Raw genomic sequence first — 23,781 nt, forward strand, 5'->3', positions numbered from 1 at the left:
TACGGGGTGCACTCCTTGCGCGTGGGGCTCCCCCACGCGGGGGACACCCTTGCGTGGCACGGCACTCCTTGCGCGCATCAGCGCTGCGCATGGCCAGCTCCACACGGGTCAAGGAGGCCCGGGGTTTGAACCGCGGACCTCCCATGTGGTAGACGGACGCCCTAACCACTGGGCCAAAGTCCGCTCCTCTTACAATTTTTAAAGTACTTAATACAATATAATTCTTTCAGCCCCAAAACTATCAAATAATATGATGCTTTCAATTGTTCTTATTTTTTGTGATTTAAGCAAAATCTAAATCAAGTCCTTTAAGTCATTCCTAAAGGAACAAAAGGAAACATTAGAGAGAGGCCCATAATCAAAGAAATAGTGAAAAACAATTTCCCTAAGCAAAAATCACTTAAATGATTGGATTCAAAGAGCCAATAACAGCAAGCAAAGACTAGAAAGAATGTATTCAAATGACCAATAAACACAAGAAAATATGCTAATCCTTCCAAATAAGGGAAATGACTATTGTGTGGCTCACTAAACAAGATAGAATTGACCATATGAAAATGAACATTGACTGTAAGTATAGATATTCAGAAAATTGGCTATAGAAATTCAAGAAGCATAATGGGGCAAAACATCAAAAAATCCGTGTGAAAAATTTTCTGCTGAAAATTACATCCATGAATTTGCTAAGGGGTTATCTGATGAAAACCAATAATCTGAACCTAATGAAATTGTTCTGTAGTGGTGCTATGTCCTAATGTTAATAACGTAAACAATGGTTGAGGAAAAGACACCTACCCGTTTTAACACTAGGCATTGGATGGCTGTTCTTCAGTGCCAATATTGTAGGATAAACTTGGCAGTGATTGGGAAAAGTCAAGTATGAAGGATACAGATAATTTATGAGAGAAGTATTTCCTCCTGGTTCAATGACCACTTTGCATTGGGAATATGAGCTCATTAAAGGCAACATGGACTGGGGGGGGGGGGGAAATCTGCACAATGTATTCCTCTTGGACAATGGCTTTCTATATCCTCTCCCAAACTTCTTATAAAAAGTAATGTTTTCAGCATTTGCTTCCCATCTCACATATACACACACAATGTATTATCAGTGATAGATGCAGACATGTGACTACAAAATCTTATGCTATGCAAATAAAGTATAAGCTTTTTTAAACTGTGGGCTTGCTGCAGTTAGCAGAGATCCAGGAATCCAAGATCCAGGAATCCAAGCATCTGACTGCTGCCATTAACACAGCTGCTAATGCTTAAATCTATGCTGATTAAGCAGCATTAATAAATGCTTGGCACAAATTTTGACTTATACTGGTATTTGAAAACAAACCAGCAGATGAACTCTTTGATGAATTTTGTGACAGTAGTGAGAAGAAAATTATTCATTGAATCTCCTCACTCAAGTGAAAAGTTTATTAACCAGAAACATAAATAAGTTAGAGGAAAGATATTCTTTACGCTGACAATCATGTATCTGCTGTGCTTTCTATGAATGATGGGAAATAGGTGGAATGCTATATGAATGAGGTCAGTAGTGATGATGATGTAGACTGATAACATGGGTAACACACACACACCTGCAATGTGGAGAAATCTATGAAGCAAACACCTGATTAACAAAGAGTATTTATTGGGAAACAGATGTGGCTCAACCTATTGGGCTCCCATCTACCATATAGGAGGTCCAGGGTTTGAGTCCAGGGTCTCCTGGTGAGGGCAAGCTGGCCCACGCAGCAAGCTGGCCCATGTGGAGTGCCAGACCACATGAGAATGCCACCCCGCGCAGGAGTGCCGCCCTGTGTGGGAATGCCACTCAGTGTGGGAAAGCTGCCCCATGCAGGAGTGTCGGCCAATGCGGAGAGCTAGCACAGCAAGATAACGCAACAAGAGACAGAGAGGAGAGAAAATAAGATGTAGCAGAACAGGGAGTTGAGGCGGCACAAGAGAGTAATAGCCTCTCTCCCACTCTGGAAGGTCCCAGAATTGGTTCCTGGAGCTGCCTAATGAGAATACAAGCTGACAAAAAAGAACACACAGCGAATGGACACAGAGAGCAGACAATGTGGGGAAGAGGGTGGGGAGAGAAATAAATAATCTTAAATAAATAAATCTTAAAAAAAAACAACAAAGAGTATTTATCAATGAGCAATAAATTATGTCCATTTATTCAATTAAAGAGAAATCATTTAGAAACCTAAGAAAAGACAGATGATACTGAAAGATGTCTTTTAAAAGGCTAGCTATCATAGTGCTGGCTCATTACTTGGTACTTCTGTTCCTAGTCCATCATGAGATGTTGAACTCTCACCTGATGATAACAAAGATGGCAAAACTGATGTGTCTACTTTCCCAATGTCCTCAAGAAACCTGAGGTATAATTTTTTTTAAAAAGTAATTGCATTTTTATGAGCAAGTATTTAGGTTAGCTTAAACCTGTATATTTTTTAAGTTTTGCTGAACGGTTTTCTTAGAAATAAATATCAGAGTTGTTATGGTCTTATTTTCCCACTGTTTCATTTACCAGATTTTTTCTACTAAAAAAACCATATTTTATATATATATATATATAATTTTTATTTATCCCACTTAGTGTGAATATGCAAACCTTTTTCTGCAAATGTACTGATAAATTTGATTATTAAGTGTTGCCCTAGGTAGACTCAACTGGGGATGCACTATGTTATCTTTCTAAAAATCAGAAAATTTCTTGATTAAAAAGCCAACTAGCCCCAAAGATTTCAGATAAGTGATCCAAGACTGTATTTATTCTACAGAATATTATGTAGTTTTAAAAAAGCGATGCATTTTGAGTTGGAAAAAATCAAGTTTCAGAACAATAGAGGAGAGGCAGTTTTGTATTGAAAACTGTCTCCATTTTATACCAAAATTACCAATATTTCAAAGAGTGACTGAAGAATGTTCAAACCTTCATTCTCCTTTAGGATTCAGATATGATGTGCTCAAATGTTAAATTTGTACCAATTTCTGGTAGTGTTAAGAGATGGCCAATTCTGACTTCGAGGTCCTCCTCCTGCTAAAATAGTTTGGTTAATTTCATTTACCATCCCACATCTGCATCCCAGTTTTATTCCTCAGCAATCCAAATTCAAAACAGCTTCTTTCCTCAAATTCTGTAGGGAGAAATAAACACAAAAGCTATTTCTGGCCGCTTAAATGATATCCCCCTTCTCCTCCTGCTCGAGGCAACCACTTATCTACTATCTGTTTCTACTGATTGGCCTATTCTGGGCTTTTCAAGTAAATGGAATCACAAAATATGCGGTACTTTTTAACTGGCTTCTTTTACTTTACATGTTTTCAAGTTTCCTTCATGTTGCAGCATGTATCATCTACTTCATCTATTTGATGGACATTTCTACTTTGGACTGTTATGAATAATAGTCTGCTTTTGACTATTATGAACACCTTTGTACAAGTTTTTGTGTTAGCATATGTTTCCGTAGCTCATGGGTATATGCCTAGGAATGGAATTGATGAATCATATGCTAATTCTATGTTTAAACTTTTGAGATACTGCCAAAGTGGCTGCACCATTTTTATGTTCCCATCAGCAGTATAAGAGGGTTCCAATTTCTCCACAGCTTCACCACTTATTATCTGATTATAGTCATCTTAGTGGATGTGAAGTGTTATTTCATTGTGATTTTGATTTGCATTTCCTAATGACTAACGACGATTAGCATATTTTCATGTGTTTATTGACCATTTTTATATCATCTCTGGAGAAATGTCAATTGTGATATTTTTGTACATTTTTATTGGGTTGTCTTTTTATTATTAAGTTATAACAGTTTTATACTTTAGATACAATACCCTTATCAGATGCATGAATTGCTAAAATTTTCTCTATTACTTTGGGTTGTTTGTTCACTTTCTTGATGTTCACTTTTTTGTTTCTGTTTTTGTTTTTGTTTTTAATTTTTTAAAGATACTTAGATTGTACAAATGTCACATTAAAAAAATAGGAGGACCTAGGAATACAGTAAGGATCAGAGTGGACTTAATGATATCCTATTCAAGAACTATTGTGGTTAATAATCAAGAAAATGTGGCATTTGTGTGGAAAAAGTGGCCATGGTGGCTGCTAGGTGCGGGGAATGGGAGGAAGAGATGAGATGTGGAGGCATTCTCAGAACTTGGAGCTGTCCTGGGTGGTGCTCCAGGGACAATTGCTGATGTTGTATGTCCTCCCATGGCCCACTAGATGGAACGTGGGAGAGTGTGGGCTATGGTGTGGAACACGGGACATGGGGTGCAGCGATGCCCGGAGATGTACTCACCAGATGCAATGGATGTGTCATGATGATGGGGGAGAGTGTTACTGTGGGGGGAGTGGTGGGGTGGGGGCGGTGGGGGTGAATGGGGACCTCATATTTTTTTAATGTAATATCTTTTAAAAAATGAATAAATTGAGTAGAATTTGGAAAAAAATAAAATAAAAACAAAGGACAAATTAAAAAATAAATAAATAGTAGGAACACAGATATGGCTCAAGCAATTTGACTCCCGTTTACCATATAGGAGGTCCAGGATTCAATGCCCAGGGCCTCCTGGTGAAGGCACGCTGGCCCATGTGGCAAACTAACCCACATGGAGTATTGGTCTGCACGAAGTACTGGCCTGTGTGCAGTACCCACAGGAGTGCTGTCCTGCACAGGAGTACTGCCCCACTCAGGAGTGCTGCCCACACACAGAGCTGGCACAGCAAGTTGACACAACAAAAAGAGAACAGAGGAGAGAGAATAAGAGATGCAGCAGGCCAGAGAGCTGCGGTTGCACAAGAAAATGATTGCCTCTCTCCCACTCTGGAAGGTTCCAGGATTGGTTCCCAGAGCTGCCCAATGAGAATACAAGCAGACACAAAAGAACACACAGTGAATGCACACAGAGAGCAGACAATGGAGGGAGGGGGGAGAAATAAATAAATAAATAAATAAATAAATAAATAAATAAATAAATAAATCTATCTTTAAAAAAAATAGGGGATTCCCATGTGCCCAGCTCCCCACACCTCCCACATTTTCCCACATGAACAACATCCTTCATTAGTAAGGCACATTCATTGCAATTGATGAACACATTGTGCAGCATTGCCACTATGCATGGATTAAAGTTTGCATGTAGTTTACACTCTCTCCCACACAATTCTGTAGGTTATGGAAAGATCTATAACAGCCTGTATCTGTCATTGCAATGTCATTCAGAACAATTCACAAGTCCCAAAACTGCCCCTGTATCATACCTGTTTTTCCCTCTCCCTGTCCTCAGAACTTCCACTGCCTCCACATCAGTGATATCATTTCTTCCATTGCTAGAATCACAATAAGTCTATCGTAGAATACCAGTAATTCTACTTTAATACATAGTTCATTTCAATCCCAAGGATTCTAGGATGGTGATGTCTACTCCACCTCTAATTGAGAGAAGACTGTGATCACATAGGGCCAATGGATGGGACTCTCTGGCTTGCAGCTGTAGACTTTTGGTTCCTTGGTATGGTAGTTGTCCATCATCACCTCCATGTTAGTTGTCATGAGTGAGACCAATGAACTGGAGAGTAGGTGTTGCAACTCCATTGAGATTCAGGGCCCAGCTGGCACATGGACAGCCCAAAGATTTAAGTCTCTTGGACATATACCTATTAACTCTAGTTCAAAATATAGGTTCAAATAGAAGGACACAAGAGTCATGCATAGGGAAACCACAACTGAATCCAGCTTTGTCACTCTGGGAGCATAAATTCCAAAGTAGGGCCCACTGGCAAGGCACCAAACACCTGAGCTACCTGCTCTGACTATAATGTCTGGGTGTCTCCAGACTCCTCAGAAGCCCTTTTATTTGGGGTAGTATCTACTTTGGCAGTCAAAGAGATCCTGCTGAGATGTGCATAAACGTAACCTCTGGAATGATCTCCCCACTCACTTTGAGTCTCTTAGTCATATAATCTCATTTGTCTTCACCTTTTCCCCCTTTTGGTCAATGTCTTTTCCAGTTGCATTGTTAGTTGGTGCTTGGTAGTAACCCCTCCATGCCAGGGAAGCTCAACCATGGGAGTCATGTCCCACTCTGGGGAGAAGGTAATGTATTTATATGCTGAGTTTGGCTTGAGCAACAAGGAGGCTCCCAGGAGGCATCTCTTAGGCACCCTATTATACTAGGCTAAGTTTCAATTTCAAGAGTAAAGGTTCATATGACAGTCATTAATATCAAGTGCCCATCAATGGACCATCCTCCTTCACTTGTCATTGCCCATGTACTCAGAAGATTCTTGCTGATCCATTAGAGAATGTGGCAAATCTCCCCAGAATGGACATTTGATATTCCTTCAGTTATTGTGTGAACCTCCACCCACCATGACAATGTCCCATGAACATCTGAACACATTTATATGCCTTATATGTATGTATGCCCAGGTGAGTTTCTTCCCTGTATCCCCCATCACTGATACACTGTACCAGTGATCCTCCCCTGCCATAGTTGTAACTCTTCTGTAGTCCAAAACTTCTTCAAAAATGAAGCCAATAAAATAGCCAAATACAATTAATAAGAAAATGAAATAATAATTATAGTTTTAAAAATATTAAATAAAATTTTTAAAAAATTTTAAAAGATAAAAATTTGGGATAATAAAAAATAATGAAAAAAATATTTTTAAAAATTTTTTGACATTTTGCCTTTTATCACTGTAAGATCTTTTGTCCTAAATGTGCACTGACATTTTCTTTGGTTTATTCCCCCAGTATCTTTTTTTTTTTCATTTTGTCCTCAAAGAAGTTTTAGGTTATAGAAAAATCACATACCTAATACAGGGGACTCCCATAAATTCATATCCACCCCCTTTTCCCCCTTCTCCTATTAATTACATTTTATATGTGGATGGTATGTTTGTTACAACTGATGTATAAATATTGAAAAGTTACCAACCATGGTAAATGGTTTATATTATGTTTTACATTTTACACCATACACTTTTATAAATTTTGATGTAATTCAACATGGCCTGTACACATCATAGCAAGATTATGTAGAACACTTTCATCTCCCTCAAAATACCCCCTATTCTATTCTATTCTTCCCTCCCTCACCCCTTAGGACCCACAGCAACCACCAGGCTTCTCTTTTTGAAGGACAAGATTCATAATTACTTGCAACAACACTGAAGACTTGGCACTGTCTATGCTCTTGACAGACTCCTGCCCCTGTATTTGAGAAAATAATAGGCCTCCAACAGGTTGGGAGTCCACCACCTTGCTGCTCATTCTGTAGGTCTCCAACCATTGATATAACACTCTCTGGCAAGATGAACACTCACAGACTCCCTAGAAGCCTGCTCTAGGTGTGCTCTGTCCTGAATCCCACCCCCACATCCAACACCCTAAACCAGCAACTCTCACTTGCCATATTGCCAAAAGAGCATTCCCAGCATTTAAGTTTCAACCATGTACCCACCCAATCCATAGTGATCACCTACTCCCTCCCTCAACTATCCCCCCAGTTCCATGGACAGTGCAACCTACCCTCCCAACCTAAGAGTTGATGATGTTCTTTAAAGCACTAAAGGTTACTATTTTGATTAAATCCAATTGATCTATTTTTCTTTGGTTGCCTGTATTTTTGCTGTCATACCTAAGAAACGATTGCCTAAACCAAGCCCAGAAATATTTATGCTTACACTTTCTTCTAAGAGTTTCACAGGCTTGGTTCTTATCATTTAGGTCTTTGATACATTTAAGTTCGTTTTTGTATATGATGTAAGGTTGGTTCTAACATCATTCTTGTATATGTGGATGTCCAGTTGACCCTTCACCATTTGTTGAAAATAATTTTCCTTTCCCCCATTGAATAGTTTTGGCACCCCTGTCAAATATCAGTTGACTATAAAGGGGACCCTGGACACTCAAATCTATTCCATCTATCTATATGTCTATCTTTATGCCAGGACTATACTGCTTTGTTTTCTGTCGCTTTGTAATCATTTTTGAAGTCAGGAAATGTGAGTCCTCTAACTTTATTTTTTCAAGATTGTTTTGGTTTTTCTGGGTCGCTTGAGTTACTCTATGGCTTTTAGGATCAGCTTGACAATTTCTGCAGAGGTCAGCTGGGATTTTGATAGGGATTGATTGGAATCTACACACTAATGAAGGAAGTATTGACATCTGAGCAATACTGGGTCTTCTGATTAATCAACACAGAAGGCTTTCCACTTATTTACATCATCTTTACTTATTTCAACATATTTTTTAGTCTTCAGAGTTTAAATTTTTCATTTATTTTATTAACCTTATTTCAAAGTAATTTATTCTTTCTGATGCTACTGTAAATGAAATTTTCTTACTTTCAGTTTTATCATTGCTACTGTATAGAAATGCAGTTGATTTTTGCATATTGATATTTTATCCTGTTTTTTATTAGAAGTAATAGTTAGCGAATCCCTTGTGGGTTTTCTATAAAAACCATTTACCCATCTGCTGTAATTTCCTTATTCCAATACAATGTTGCTTTCACCTGCCTCTTTGGTGTAGTTATCGTCAAATATATTACTACATTTCTGTATTTTAAAGGTCCAACAATACAATCAATTATATTATGTTGTTTTATACAATTAATTTTTAAGTCAGTTAAGAGAAGAAGAAAGAATAAATATGGAGAAGTGGACTTGGACCAGTGGATAGGGCATCCGTCTACCACATGGGAAGCCCACAGTTCAAACCCCGGGCCTCCTTGACCCATGTGGATCTGGCCCACATGCAGTGCTGATGCACACAAGGAGTGCTGTGCCACGCAGAGGTGTCCCTGCGTAAGGGAGCCCCACGTGCAAGGAGTGTGCCCCATAAGGAGAGTCGCCCAGCGCGAAAGAAAGTTCAGCCTGTCCAGGAATGGCGCCACACACATGGAGAGCTGACACACAAAATGACGCAAAAAAAAAAAAAAGAAAAGAAACACAGAGTCCCATTCCACTGACAACAACAGAAGCGGACAAAGAAGAATACGCAGCAAATGGACATAAAGAACAGACAACTGGGGTGGGCGGTGGGGAGGAAGGGGAGAGAAATAAAATTAAAAAAAAATAAAGAATAAATATGCAGGTGTACTCTTTTAAAATTACATAATTACATTTACCAGTGCTTTGGGGGTTTGTGTGTGTGTGTGTGTACTGTCAACTTTCCATCAATGTTTACTTGTTTTTAGCTTGAAGAACTTCCTTTATTTCTTGTAAGGCAAGTCTGCTAACAAAGAATATTCTGAGTTTTTGTTTATTTGGGATTGAATTTTATTTTACCCTCATTTTAGAAAGATAGTATTGCTGGATACAATATTCTAAGTTGAGAGTTTTGCTTTTTTTTTTTTTTTCCTTTTCTTTCTTTCAGCACTTTGAACACATCATTCCACAGCTACTGGCCTCCATTATTTCTATTGAGAAGTCAGCTGTTAATCATATATTTGAAATGTTTTTCTCTAGCTGCTTTCAAAATTCCCTCTCTGTCTATACCTTTCAACATTTTTACTATGAGTTGCCTGGGTGTGGATCTCTTTGCATTCATTCCACTTGGAATCCACTAAGCTTCTTGGATGTGTAATATTTTTCAGCAAATTTGGGACATTTTAAGTCATTATGTCTTTGAATAATTTTTCTGGTCCTTTCTTTCTCCTTTCCTTCTAATACTCTCATTATATGTATGTTAGTCTCCCACCTTTCTCTGAAGCTCTGTTAATTTTTCTTTATTCTATTTTCTCTCTATTCTTTAGATTGTATAATCTCTATGTATCTTCAAGTATACCAATGCTTTCTTCTGCCAGTTCAAATCTACTGTTGAGCTTCTCTAATTTTTTTTTTCATTTCAGTTTCAGCACTTTCAAGTTCAGAATTTCTATTTTATTCTTTTTAAAATATCTAGGTCTTTATTGAAATTCTCTATTTGATGAAATATTGTTTTTATATCTTCCTTTCCTTCAGTTCTCTGAACATATTTCTAATGTCTTCTTTGAATATAAGTCTGTTAAATCTGATAACTGGTTCCTCTTAAAAGCAGTTTCTATTGCTTGCTTTTATTCCCCTGAGTATGCGACATGCTCTCCTTTTTCTTTGCATATCTTATAATTGTCAAATCTAATATGTCAAAAATTGGACATATTAGGCAATATATTTTACTATACCTGAATACTGATTCCCCTCCTCCCTCTCTTGGACCTGTTTTGCATTATTATTTGTTTATTTATTTTGAAAATTGGATAAGCTATTTTAGCGAGTCAGTTCCCCCACAGTGTGAAGCCTTTGGTATTACTCATGAGAGGGCAAAGAACACAGTCACCCTAGGATGACAATGGTTTTAGCAGGGCTCAATTTGTCTCTTTCCTTATCTGTTAAGCTGTCTATTTCATTCTGTGCTACACCCAGCCCATCACTCCACTAATTATCAGTTGATTACTCCACTGTTTTTGACAGCATCCTGCCTCATAAATTGTTCAGCCATTTGATTCAATTAAATTCAAACAGAAATACTTTTGCAGGCAGTCCTTGAGGTTTTTTCTGACCCTAGGAGGAATTTTCTTGGCTGTTTCTTTTCCTGTTTATCTCTGGTGAACTAGCTGGCCTATGGTTTGGCCTGTTGCTCTTAATTAACTGAAACTATTATTTTCAAAAGTGGCCTTAAACTTGAATACTCTGTTCCAAATAAAATCAGTTCCTTTGGGGAGAGCTTTGATACTCTATTCTTACCGACTGCCTCTCCCCCTAGGTAATCTCTCTTAAACACTACCTTGGGAGTTGGGAAAGGCAGTAGCCTCTGGTCTTCTTGGCTTGTGTCTCCTGATGTGGAAACTCTGACCAATGAGCAAGTTAGGGAGAAGACAATGAAGGCCCAGTTTTCTCGGCTTGCCACACCTGGGGTACAAACTCCTTCATATGGGTGAAGGCTTTTTTGGAGGAAGGGATGATCCCCTGATATTTCAACCACACCTCTTCACTTTGGAGTTGGAGAGGACAAAAAATGCTTGCAGCTTGCCCATCCCAGTGAAATTCTTGTTCAGGGGCTAAGGGAAGATGAAGTCCCATCTTTTAGGAATACCTGCTCAAAGTGAAGCTTCCATCAAGGGGAGATGGATGAAGGGGTGGAAAGTAGAGATAGCATGTTATGGCTCAAATGTCACTGACTCTTACTGTCCCTAAAAGGTTTGCATAGATTTTCTTAAATAAGTATTTATTTATCTGCTGTTTGACCCTAGGACAAATTCCAAAGACTTTGAATGGTTGTCTATTTTTTAAATTTTTATTTTATTTTTATTTTTTAATGGTTTTCTTTTTATAGCTTTTGCCAGAGTTCCTCACTTTGTTGGGTAGTGGGTCTACAGAGTTCCTTACCCAACTATGTCAGAAGTAGAACTCCCCATGACGGTTCATTATTTAAGAATTATTCTGGTGCCAGCCTTTAAAATATTTTTCCTACTTTACTACAATCACATCTGTCCAAATCAGCATTTGGTCAAACTTTTTATGTAGAACAACTTGCTCTCAACTGAAATGCCTTATGCCAAACTGCTTGAGTTAAAATCATACACTAATTGGACTAGAAGCCTGACTTAATTCTTTGTGCTATATTACACAACCTCCTATCAATATACCACTTTACAGTAATGCATGGTGAACTATTGGTCCATTGTCATTTTTAAAAGTCTTTAAGATGGGTTCTAAAAAAAAATACAAGAGAAAATAAAATTTAAATTGGTAAACCAAAGATAAATAAGAGGGAAAATAGGGTAAGACAGTAAGAAGGAGCTAGTGTGAGATTTAAAAAATTTATGCTATAAAATCATACACAATCACTTGCTAGAGGTATGGTACAAATTTGTCTTAAGATAATGCTCAAAGGCACAAATTACAGCATCTGTAAGCTTAAAAACAAAACGAGTGCACAGGAAAAGCAGTTACTCTTGATAACATTACAAGAAATTTCTTCCATAGCCATCAAGATGATAAAAAATAATATAATGGAAAACCTCCTTAAGGTAAGCATAGTAAAAAGTTTTATGAGGCAGTCCCTTATGCTCAATATAAATATATGACATCACCACAAACAATAATCAATTTTGTATGACACTAATAAACTGTGGTCCTGGCAGGCAACTCTCTAGCTGCTGCAGGAACCAATTGTATTTTAAGTGGTTCTAGGGAAGCAGATGTGGCTCAAGCGACTGGGCTCCTGTCTACCATATTGGAGGCCCAGAGTTTGATGCCTGGGGCCTCCTAGTGAAGGCAAGCTGCCCCACATGGCGAGCTGGCCCAAGCAGAGAGCTGACCCACATAGCAAGCTGGCCCACACACGAGTGCTGGCACAGCAAGATGATGCAAAAAAAGAGACACAGAGGAGAGAAAATAAGAGACACAGCAGACCAGGGAGCCAAGGTGGTACAAGAGATTGAATGCCTCTCTCCCATTCCAGAAGATCCCAAGATCAGTTCCTGGTGCTGCCTAAAGAGAAGACAAGCAGACACAGAAGCACACACATTGAATGGACATAGAAAGCAAATAGCAAGTGCAAAAACAATGGGGGAAAAATCTTAGAGGAAAAAAAGTAGTCCTACTCACCACCCTGCTAGGCGATATGTGGAAATGCATAAAGGTCTTTCTGTGTGTCATCATGGTATGGGGGATATTCAGACCCTGTGTTCAGGGAGGCTAAATATATCCTCCAACTCTGGGAGAGTTCTTCAAAGGAAGAATTGTGCTTATGTTGATAATAGCTTGAACTGCTCCCCCCAACTAGAGAATACTAATCTATAATTTTGCATTTTAAGCTATGTTCCATGGAGGTGCTTCATAGGCTACCATTGTGTAAGTATATGTATTATGTGGGAGATTGGGTGTGTCTATGTGTATATGAGTATGTGGGGAGCAAAAGGAAAGGTTGCTTCCCTAACCTGTTCAACCAAGCTACTTCATTTTTACCAATTCTACATATTGGCCATAGGAATAAGATTTAGTTTAAATGAAAATGAGAAAGAAAACCTGCTGTTCATTACAATTCCAGGGTAGCTGAGAAATAGCAGCCCAAGGAAAGGCAGCTATGGTAAAGCCAGCATTGACTGGGATAAGGAAGAGGTTGCAGAACATTGGGTGGAGTGGGGTGAAACTAGAAGACAGGATGAAAGATGGAGAAATATGGCAGAAATAAAAACTTGTGCAATGTCTCCTCATGATACCCCTAAATTTTGGATAAGTAATTAAACTCAAAATAGGTTTGGATAATGTATCTATTCCCACATAACAAATCACTCCAAAATGTAGTGCCTTAAAACAATAATAATTATTTATTATTTATTATGGTTTCTGCGGTCAGAAATTTGGTAGTAGCATGGCTGGAAGAATGTCTCAGGATTTCTCATGAAGTTGCAGTCAGATGTCAGCTGCAATTTCAGTCAGCTGTTGGCTATTCATTTCAGTCACCTAAAAGCTTGACTGGGGCTGGTGGATCTACTTCCAAAGTGGTTGGCTCACATGGCTAACAAACTAATGCTGAATATTGGTGGGAGATCTTGGTGGCTCTTCATGTGGGCTTCTCAAGGCTGCTTAAGTGTTCTCATGGAGACTAACCTCCCCCAGAGCAGACAATCCAAGCAACCAAATTGAAGCTGAAAAGCCTTTATCACCAAGTCTCACAAAGGCCAGGTCATTCTTTACTACCACCATATTTTATTGGTCATACAGGCCAACCATAATTATGAGTGGGGATTACAGAGAAGCATGAATACCAAAAGGCAAAGATCACTGGGAGCCATCTTGAAAGCTGGTTACCAGAGCTACAGTACATTTTATTTATCTATTTGCTTATTAATTCTGTATTTTCAAGGCCAACAAATGCAAAAGAACTGACACAGAAGGACCATGAAGAAACAGAATGGGAATTTGCTGGGGAATTGAGCTAAATATACCTATATCTTTTCTTTCATATGTACATTCAGAATTTTTATTTCAAAACAAAGAACCACAATAACATTAGTAATAAAAAAAATCCATTTGGAAATATTCACAACCTGGTCACTGAGAAATGGAAATACTTCCACAATGACTTGAATTACTACAAACCCACTGGTGTTGAGGGGCCAGAAGTAGAGGTGCAAGTAGAGGGAAGACACCCCTTCCAACAAAGTCCTACTCCATATATAGGTGGGTTTTATCCAAAGACTCAATGAATGACTAGAGGGAATGGTGAGAACTGAAAAGCAAAATACTGTTATAGGTGAGGAATTTGGCTAAATTGGGGTCTGGAACAGTTAAGCACGAAGGAAGGAAAGGGAGATGAAGTAACATATAAAAAAAGGGAAGAGTTGCATCAGGGTCCTATCTCCATTTATATAAAAAATATTGGTAAACTAGTTGATCATAGAGCCATCAATGATGTTGTGGCAAGAATAAATCTATCTCATCTAACTCTCTGAAACTCTCCAGGACTAGAAGTGAGTCTTCAGTTTGTGTCCTATCCTTTTAAAAGAATGTCTCTCACTCCTTACCACCACCCTCAAGGGCCCGAGGAGAGTCAAGGCCTTGAGGTCACACTTTCTTTCCCACATCCATCGTCTGAGCCCAATGAAGCTGAGCCCTCAACCTCAAGATTTGGAAGTTCTCCCCCACTTTCCATCAAGAATAGGTGGTCAGATGAGACTGAATTCTAAAGTTTAGGAGAAAACCTAAGATGCAAATTCTACCCAGCAGAGGCAGATATTTATATACACAGGGATGAGATTTAAATCCTTTCTATCCAAAGCTGGGGGCAGGGTAGGCACATAGAAGAAACAAATTACCAATAATACTTCCACTGAGAGCAAAGTGAGAGTGCAAATAGATTCACATGCTCTCAAGTGTGGGCTCCACTGCACATATACTCATACTATCTCAAATGTGGTCTATCAGAAAGATTCAAATCTCTAAGGATGCTAAAACAGGCATAAACAAGCATGCCATGACCCTAATACAACAAACTTAAACTAAATAATCATTCAGGAAATATCCTCTCCCAGAGCTGAGGTTACAAATTCCAAGTTAGCTATAAATATTTTCCTCTGAATCCCTTTAAAAAGGCTATAGTTTAAAACAAAACAAAAATCAACACCTAAAATTTCCTAAAGAACAAAATGGAGAAATACTGAACCTCTACCAAGAACCACAATTTTAAGGTTCTCATTTGGAGGGCTCACCTGCCAGATGAGTGGTAGAAATGTTTAAAAACATGAGTCTGTTACAAAGGGAAGGATTTGTTTGTTCCAGTAAGGGAAGAGAGAATTGCTAGAAATAACCTTCCCTTCTCTAGACTCCACCCAAAATTAGAACCCATTACAGGCCATTAACTAGAATGTGCATCTTAGTAACTGTGATGGTTAGGCTAATGTGTAAACTCCACCAGGTAAATATGCCCAGTTGTTTGGTCAAGCAATCACTGGGCTAATTATAATACAAGGACATTTATGGACTTTAGTCATCAGAGAGTTTATTGCATAGATGGCTGATTACATCTTCATCAACCAGGGAGATTGCCATCAGCAATATGTGAGGCTTTATCCAGTCAGCTGAATGCCTTAAAAGGGAAAGTGATTTCAGTATTCAGAATGTCCCAGTTCATCTTTGGGCAGCCAACATCTCCCAGAAACTCAACCTTCACTGGATTTTCATCAGAGCCCTTGGTCTGCAGCTTGCCTGCAGAACCTGGATTTGTGCATCCCCACGGTCACGTGAGAGACTCTTAGAAATTCTCATACTAGTTACAGATACCTCCTTTTGATTCTGCTTCCCTAGAGAACCCTGACTAATACAGTAATGGTCCCAGATTTCAAGTAATTCTATGCATAAACTATAATCTTAAAGAAATTCTAAAAGAAACCAGTAGCTTTTTTTATACAGACACATGACTTTTCTGAGAGCTTACACTCAAGACTTTCCATCCGAAGGGCAGAAATTATTAAGAAGGAACATGCAAACTTCAGACACCACTCACATACCCTTCATAATACATTACACTCTTATTTTTCCCCTAAATTCTTCCCTTCTTATTGCACCTAAACCTCTCCAGTATCAATCTTCTTCCACCCTATAGCCTCTCTTTAAACACCTCCCTCTTCCTCAATCTCCTTAAATATTCCATTATATTGCTAAAATTACTTTACACTTAAAAAATAAATAAATATTTATGGAATAAAACAGAAGATAAAATAAATAAACTCAAGTTAATTTGGAGAGCTGTATGGAAGTAAAGAAGGCAATCTCTTATTTAATCCTCCTCCCCTTCCACACTCAAGTATATCTGCTTCCTGGAAAGTTTGAGGTTGGGGAACTATACCCTCACTCCTACTCCCCTATATGCCCTGTTAGGGAACATTAGAATCTAAGAGAAACAGAGCTGGCAAAACTGTCCTCTGCCAAGCAGTCAATTCCATCTGAAATGAAGGTAGGTTCACCTGGTCTCTCCTAAATAGTAGAGAATGTTCAAGAAATGAAATGTTTAAAAATCCATTGAAGACACAACCAACCCCAGCATTGGGTTCATCTGCATGCTCATAAAGTGTGTGGGATGAGAAAGGAATCAAGTAGCAGCATTCAGAAACAGTCCTGGGTTATATCCTGATGAGGTCTCTCCCTCCTGCAGGGAGAGGTTGTTTTTCTATGTTGGGAGGAACGTGGGAAGGAAGCATGACTTAGACATTGATAGTGGTTGTCTGTTCATCTATACAATAGGGCCTTTCCTGACTCTACTGGCTTTCTGCACCTGCCCTTCAAAGGCCATTATAATATCCTGAAGAGTCCTGCCAGGGATCTCAGGGACTTTGAAGAAGATGAAGACCCAGAAAACAAGGAAACCAGTGAAGATGATAAAAACTTAGGCTCCTAAATATGCTGCAGCTGAGGGGAAGCGCAATCTCATCAAAAAGTTGGAGGTCCAGTTGGAACAACCAGCCACTGCCATTGCAGCTGAATGGAGTCCTTGGCTAAAAAGTTCAACCACAATATACCAGAGAATGTGGCCTGGTCCAATTTCTAAGAAGGCAATGAAGATCATGATGGCCCCAATGCAGACAAAGCTCATCCAACCATATTCAGTCTTTAGTAGTAAAGAAACAGTTATAAGAATGCAAAAAGAGCCATTCCCCCAAGACCTAGTATATGTAGAGTGATCCTTCCTGCCTTTTCCATCAGAAACAGTGAAACCACACTGAAGATAGTATTGACCACACCAGCACCAATAGTGGCATAGATTGGCTCCTCAACACCTGCATATTTGAAGATTCCTGTAGAGTAAAAGAACTATTCTCTAGAACATTGATTCCAGAGAGCTGTTGAAAGAGCAGGAGGATGATGGAAATGAAGATGGACTATCAGTAGCTGTGTACACCAATGAGTTCCAGCACACTGACTTTCTTTTCTTGTGTCATCCTAGCACCCTCGTGTTTCATCTCCTGGATGTCCTGGTTCACACCCTGAATATCCCACAACTTCTTGAGGACCTGCCTAGCATTTTCCTCTTCCTTTCTGTTAATGAGCAAGAATCTAGGACTTTCAGGGTAAAATGGAAGGGCTATACTCTGCAAGATAGCTGGAAGGATGGTGAAGCCTAATAACACAGGCCACAGCTCTTCAGACCCCAAAATGACTTCCAGACCAAAGATCTGGGCCACCAGAATCCCAGTGACAATGCCCAGCTGGTTGAGAGTTCCCATAGGGCAATAGGAGAGATCAGAGAAGACAGCCACAGCTAAGGACCAGAGGGATATGAGCAATATTGGAGGGGAAGTTTTCCATCTTCACTTCCAAAATGTAACTGAGAAAGTCCTTTATGATTCTCTCAGGGGCACTGATGAATCTAGTGTTATAACCAAACTGGAAAAACTGGAAGACCAGAGATGCAGTAACCTTTTCTCTCTCCATGGTCCTTACTTATTCCTTTTGAATCCTCAGTAAGGACCTAGGAATGGTATGCCAGAAAAGTCCTTCTCAATAGCAAGTTTTCTTCTGATCTCCAGTAACACTCAACAACCTCACTCCTCATCTTTAGCAGCATCACTCATTACCTGTATCTTGAAGAAAGCATTCTACTCTTAAAACCAAAAAATAAGCAGCTAATCCAAAGATATCAAAACAAAGTACAAAAGGTTTATAAACTACAGGTATCCCTTCCATATAGGGATTTTCCCCATTGCAGTTTCAATATATCATGGGTCAGCATAAGAAATTAAATGGGAACTTGGGGGAGGAGTTTTGCAGAAGCTGTAGATGACAAAGAAGGCCAGCAGACAACACAGAAAAAATTTAGAAACTCGGAAATGCATAAAATGCATATACTGTTAGGTATAATATTACTTATGCAGTACGTATTTTAATGTTTAATAACATAAATGAAGAGCCATACAATTGTTTTTCTTAAATTAAATTTTTGTAAGAGAACTGTGGTTCCACGCACTGGATTTGGGGATGCCCAACTTGTTCATGGAAATTTCTCGTGTGACATCCCGCGGTGATCTCACAGTGATCTTGGCATCTCGAGTTTCTTGTGTCGTTTAAATGCCATAAACTCCATTAAAATCATGGGTCCCAAGCATAGTGTTCCTAGTGGTTGGAAAGTGCTCCCAAGAAATAGAGGAAAGTGATGATCTTGAAGGAAAAGTATTATTGTTAGATATGCTGCCTTCAGACAAAACGGCTGCTGCCGTTGCACGATATTACAGCATTAATGAGTTGACCATAAGGTATATTAAGAGAAAAGAGAAGGAAATCCATGAAGCTGATGCTGCAGTTACAACTGCAAAGCATTTGCAGAAACCACTAGATCCACAACTCTCTTAGAACTACAACAGTCTTTTGGGTGCAGGATTGTTATTTTAAAAAAGCTTTCCAGTACACTCTAGCAGTATATGAGAAAAGACTAAGTCTTTATATGATTCCCTAAAGTAAAATGAAGATTAGGGTCAACCCCTATGAATTTTCATGCCAGCAATGGCTGGTTTGAAAATTTTTTAAAAAGGTGTAACCTTGACAACCAGCAAGATGGTAGCAGAGTAAGGAGCTCCCAAAGTCACCTCCCACTACAGGGCAGTTAGTAAACACCCAGAGCTATCTGGAGCTAGCTGAAGTACCTGTTTGGGAGCTCCAGGAGAGCAGAAGAGCATCCTGCAACATCCTTGAAGGAATGGAAGGAGGAGACTGTCCAGCTGCAGAGAAGACTCATAAGTAGAGCGCTCCATATGGCGGAGGCGAGTGCCCATCCTCCACTGGAGGCACAAGCCACCTAGGGAGCTGTTCTGTGGCTGGAATTGAAACCTCCACTTCCCACAAATGGAAGAGGAAGAGAAGGTTAGGCACCAACTTCAGCTACTGATAAGTAAATTAGGTGGGCTAAAGTGTAATCCTGGGAACAGCTGAAGTTTGCACCTGTCCAAATCAGAAAGAGGCCGGGAGCCACCATCTTCACTCTGCACCTGGCACGAGAGGAAGTGGGGCCCACTGAAAATCACAGTGCTTGTAGGGACCAGCTTCTTTCCATCCAGGTCAGATTGCAGGCCTAGCCTAAGGTCCAGCCCCACCTCCAGCAGAGAGGAAGCTGAGGGACCTGCGCCGGTCTCTCTGGGAAATTACTGGCCAAGCTGTGGAAGGCTGGTGATTATCCTATTCTGGCAGCACAAGCCACCTCAGGAGCTAATCTGTGGCTGGAACTGGAAGCTCCATTTCCCAAAAACAGGGGAGAAAGAGATTGTTGGCCACCAATTTCAGCTATTGATTAGTAAAGTTGGCTGCCTAAAGTATAACCCTAAGAACATCTAAAGAATGAACCTGTCCAGGTCAGAAAGAGGCTGGTGGCCACCATTTTTACTCCAACCCCAGCATGAGGGGAGGCCAGGCCAACTGAAAATCACAGTGACATAGGAACTGGTTTCTTCACCCAGATCGGCCTGAAGCCCTAGCCTAGGCCTCAGCCCACCTCTGGCAGGAAGGTGGTTGGTGAGCCCTGCACCAGCCTATCCACATAACTGAAGGTACATTTGACTGGCACAGACTGAATAATTATAAGTCTACCAGGGCAACTGTGGTCATCTTGGACCCACACTGCATAGATTGCTGCCCATACCTGCAGCTCCATCCCTGCCCACGGCAGGGGAGAAAGGAGCAAGAAACTTCATCAGTTTCTCTGGGAAATGACAGTATAGACCTGTACAACTTGGACTATTCACACAGCTATGACTCTGTCCCAACCCCTGGCAAAGGAGGAAGTTGGGAGAAGTTTTATTGGTCCCTGGGGCAATGAGGGCAGCTTAAGCCTCCTCAGTTTATAGCACAACTACACCCTTGGCTCCTACTGCACAACCAGCAAGAATGAAAGGGCAGGAAGCCCTAAGCTAAAGAGAAAAACTGCGCCCAGAATAAATACTCCAGGTAAGCCAGAAGCCAAGACACCAACAAAAAATTACAACTCACATCAAGAAACAGGAAGATATGACTCAGTTAAAGGAGAAACATACTACTCCAGATAACATAATGGAGCTGAGACAACCAATCAAAGATGTTCAAACAAATCTTAATAAATTCAATGAGATGGCTAAAGAGATTAAGAATATTAAGAAGACATTGGATGACCACAAAGAATAACTTGAAAGCGTACATAGAAAAATAGAAGATCTTACGGAACTGAAAGATGCAATAAATGAAATCTGAAAAACAATGGAATCATATAATAGCAGATTGGAGGAGACAGAAGAAAGGATTGGTGAGCTTGAAGAAGTGGCCTCTGAAAGTGAACATACAAAAGAACAGATGAAAAAAAAGAATGGAGAAAATTGAACAAAGTCTCAGGGAACAAAATGACAGCAAAAAACATGCAAACATACACGTCATGGGTGTCCCAGATGGAGAAGGGAAAAGAGCCAAAGGAATATTTGAAGAAATAATGGTAGAAAATTTCCCATCCCTATTGAAGGATATAGATATCCATGACCAAGAAGCACAACGTACTCCCATCCAAAAAAATCCAAATAGACCAACTCCGAGACATATACTAATCAGAATGTCAAATGCAAAAGACAAAGAGAATTCTGAGAGCAGCAAGAGAAAAGCAATGCATAACATATAAGGGATACCCAATGAGTTTAAGTGCTGATTTCTCACCGGAACCATGCAGGCAAGAAGACAGTGGTATGATATATTTAAGATACTACAAGAGAATAACTTCCTGCCAAGAATCTTATATCTGGCAAGACTGTCTTTCAAAAATGAGGGCAAGTTTAGAATATTCACAGATAAACAGAAAGTGAGAGAATTTCAAAGCAAGAGACCAGATTTTCAGGAAATACTAAAGGGTGTGCTAAAGCCTGAAAAGAAAAGACAGGAAAGAGTCTAGAAATGAAGATTATATCAATAAAAGTAACTAAAAGTGTTAAAAAAAAAAGTGATGAAAACAAAATATGACAGGAATAAACTTAACCTACAATGTACAGCACTTGTATTCAGAAAACCATAACTCAATGTTAAAAGAAATCAATAAAGGCCTAAATAATTGGAAGAACATTCTATGCTCATGAATTGAAAGATTAAATATCATTAAGATGTCAATTCTACTCAAATTGATATAAAGATTCAATGTAATGTCGATAAAAAGTCCACCAGCATTTTTTTTAATTGAACACATGATTATCAAATTTATTTGGAAGGATAAGGGCCCCTGAATAGCCAGAAACATCTTTAAAAAGAAAAGCAAACTGTTATCTCCAGACTTTAAATCATATTACCTAGCTGTAGTGGTAAAAACAGCATAGTACTGGCATAAAGACAGACACAATAGACCAATGGAACCAAACTGAAGGTTCAGAAACAGACCCTCACAAGTATGGTCAAGTGATTTTGGACGAGCCTGTCAAACCCACCCAGCTTGGGCAGAACAGTCCATTCAACAAATGGTGCTAAAAGAACTGGATATCCATAGCCAAAAGAAGGAAAGAGGACCCCTATCTCACACCTTATCCAAAAATTAACTCCAAATGGAACAAAAACCTAACAATAAAAGAAGAAAGCTTCTAGAAGAAATTTTAGGAAAATATCTTCAAGACCTGGTAGTAGGTGGCAGATTCTTAAAGAAGACAAGAGGAGGACTGAGATGGACTACTTGAAATTTAATGTATGTAGAAGTTTTAATTAGCTTTACTGTAAAAGTGTGGAAGTATATAGAGTGGATGGTAACAATTAGTGAGTTAACAGCTATTTTATAAATGGGGATGTGGCTGAAAATGGTAGTCTAGGTATATAAATGCCAATTGACAGAATGCTAGAGAATAATCCAGCAACTGAATAGCACAGTAAACCAAGAGGTGGATGAGAATTGTAGCTGATGGTATGGATGCAAGAGTGTCCTTTGTTAGCTAGAGCAAATATACATCACTACTGCAGGGTGGTGGGAATGTGGAGAAGCATGGGAATCACACAGCTGGAGTGACCTATGGGCTGTGGTTAGCAGTAATATAATATTCTTGCATCTATTCAGAAGATGTACTCTGTTGATAATGGGGTAGTATGGAAAATGTGAGCCAACTATACATTATGGACATGGTAACAATCAGATGATATCATCTTATCTGTAACAAATGCTCCACCATAGCATGGTGTGTTGTTAGAGTGGTCTTGTTTGGGAATTATGCACATGTGCATGATTGTTTTATAAGTTTACATAACTTATGTCATAAAAAATTATTTAAAAAATAATAATAGCATGGGTTGGGGGAAAAATACACCAAATATAAGACAAGGACCATAATTAGTAGTAAGATTTTGACAATATTCTTTCATAATTTGTAACAAATATCTCATGACAATGAAAGGTGTTGGTGGAGAGTAGATATATGTGACCCCTGTATGATGTTATGTAGGTTCACAAGTTTTAGTACATACTTATTGTTCATGTATGGTCATATATAAATGATATAAAGATAATAATAATAAGGTGGGTTGGGGGAAAATACTGTGGTTAGTAGTAATATTTTGACAATGTTCTTTAATCATTAATTAAAACTGTTTATCAAAAAAAATTTTTTAATGTAAAAAATTAAAATAAAAACAAAACTGTTTAACAACAATGTAAAGAACTGGTGGTAGGGTGAAGAACAAGAGTCCTGTATGATGTTATATATGTTTGTTTTGTAAGTTCACAACTATTACTATACACTTATTGTTTATTTGTGACTATGTATGAGTAATATATTTCAATAAATTTTTTAAAAATTAAAAAAAAATGGTGTAGCCTAGGCAAAAAATTTTATGCAGATTTTCTAGATCACAAGGGCACCACACCCCTAACTCCCATGATGTGGAAGGGTAACTACTTATCTAGATCAGGAGTTGGCAAACTTTTTCTATATAAGGAAAAATAGAAATATTTTGTGTTTCGAAGGCTAGACAGTCTCTATTGCAACAATTCAGTCATATACAATACATAAATGAATGCACATGACTGTGTTCCAATAAAACTTTATTTATAAAAGCAGGACACATTTGGCATGGGGCCTTAGTTTGACAATCCCTAATCTAGAGAAACAGATGCTGGATTTATCATTTGGGTTATCACCCTTGAATACTGTCTTCTCAGGGAACCTTTTTTCTATTAGTTTATAGCAGCAAGGAGTTTAGATAGTCTGAGACAAGTACCTGGACTGGACCTAGTCAGTATTGCCAGTTAAATGCCATGCCATATGCTTTAAAAATCAGTCAAACTTAGCATAGGATTCATG

General features: G+C 38.9%; 1 protein-coding gene and 1 pseudogene across 5 annotated transcripts in view; both read right to left on the minus strand.

Moving 5' to 3' along the window:
* The window catches only part of TMEM232 (transmembrane protein 232), a 310,133-nt gene that overhangs the window by 280,820 nt on the left and 5,532 nt on the right, over positions 1 to 23,781 (minus strand). The window lies entirely within an intron of this gene.
* On the minus strand, positions 16,746 to 17,736 carry LOC101431007 (solute carrier family 2, facilitated glucose transporter member 3 pseudogene; annotated as a pseudogene).

Source organism: Dasypus novemcinctus, chromosome 2 (assembly GCF_030445035.2).
Source record: "Dasypus novemcinctus isolate mDasNov1 chromosome 2, mDasNov1.1.hap2, whole genome shotgun sequence".
Taxonomy (NCBI): Eukaryota; Metazoa; Chordata; class Mammalia; order Cingulata; family Dasypodidae; genus Dasypus; species Dasypus novemcinctus.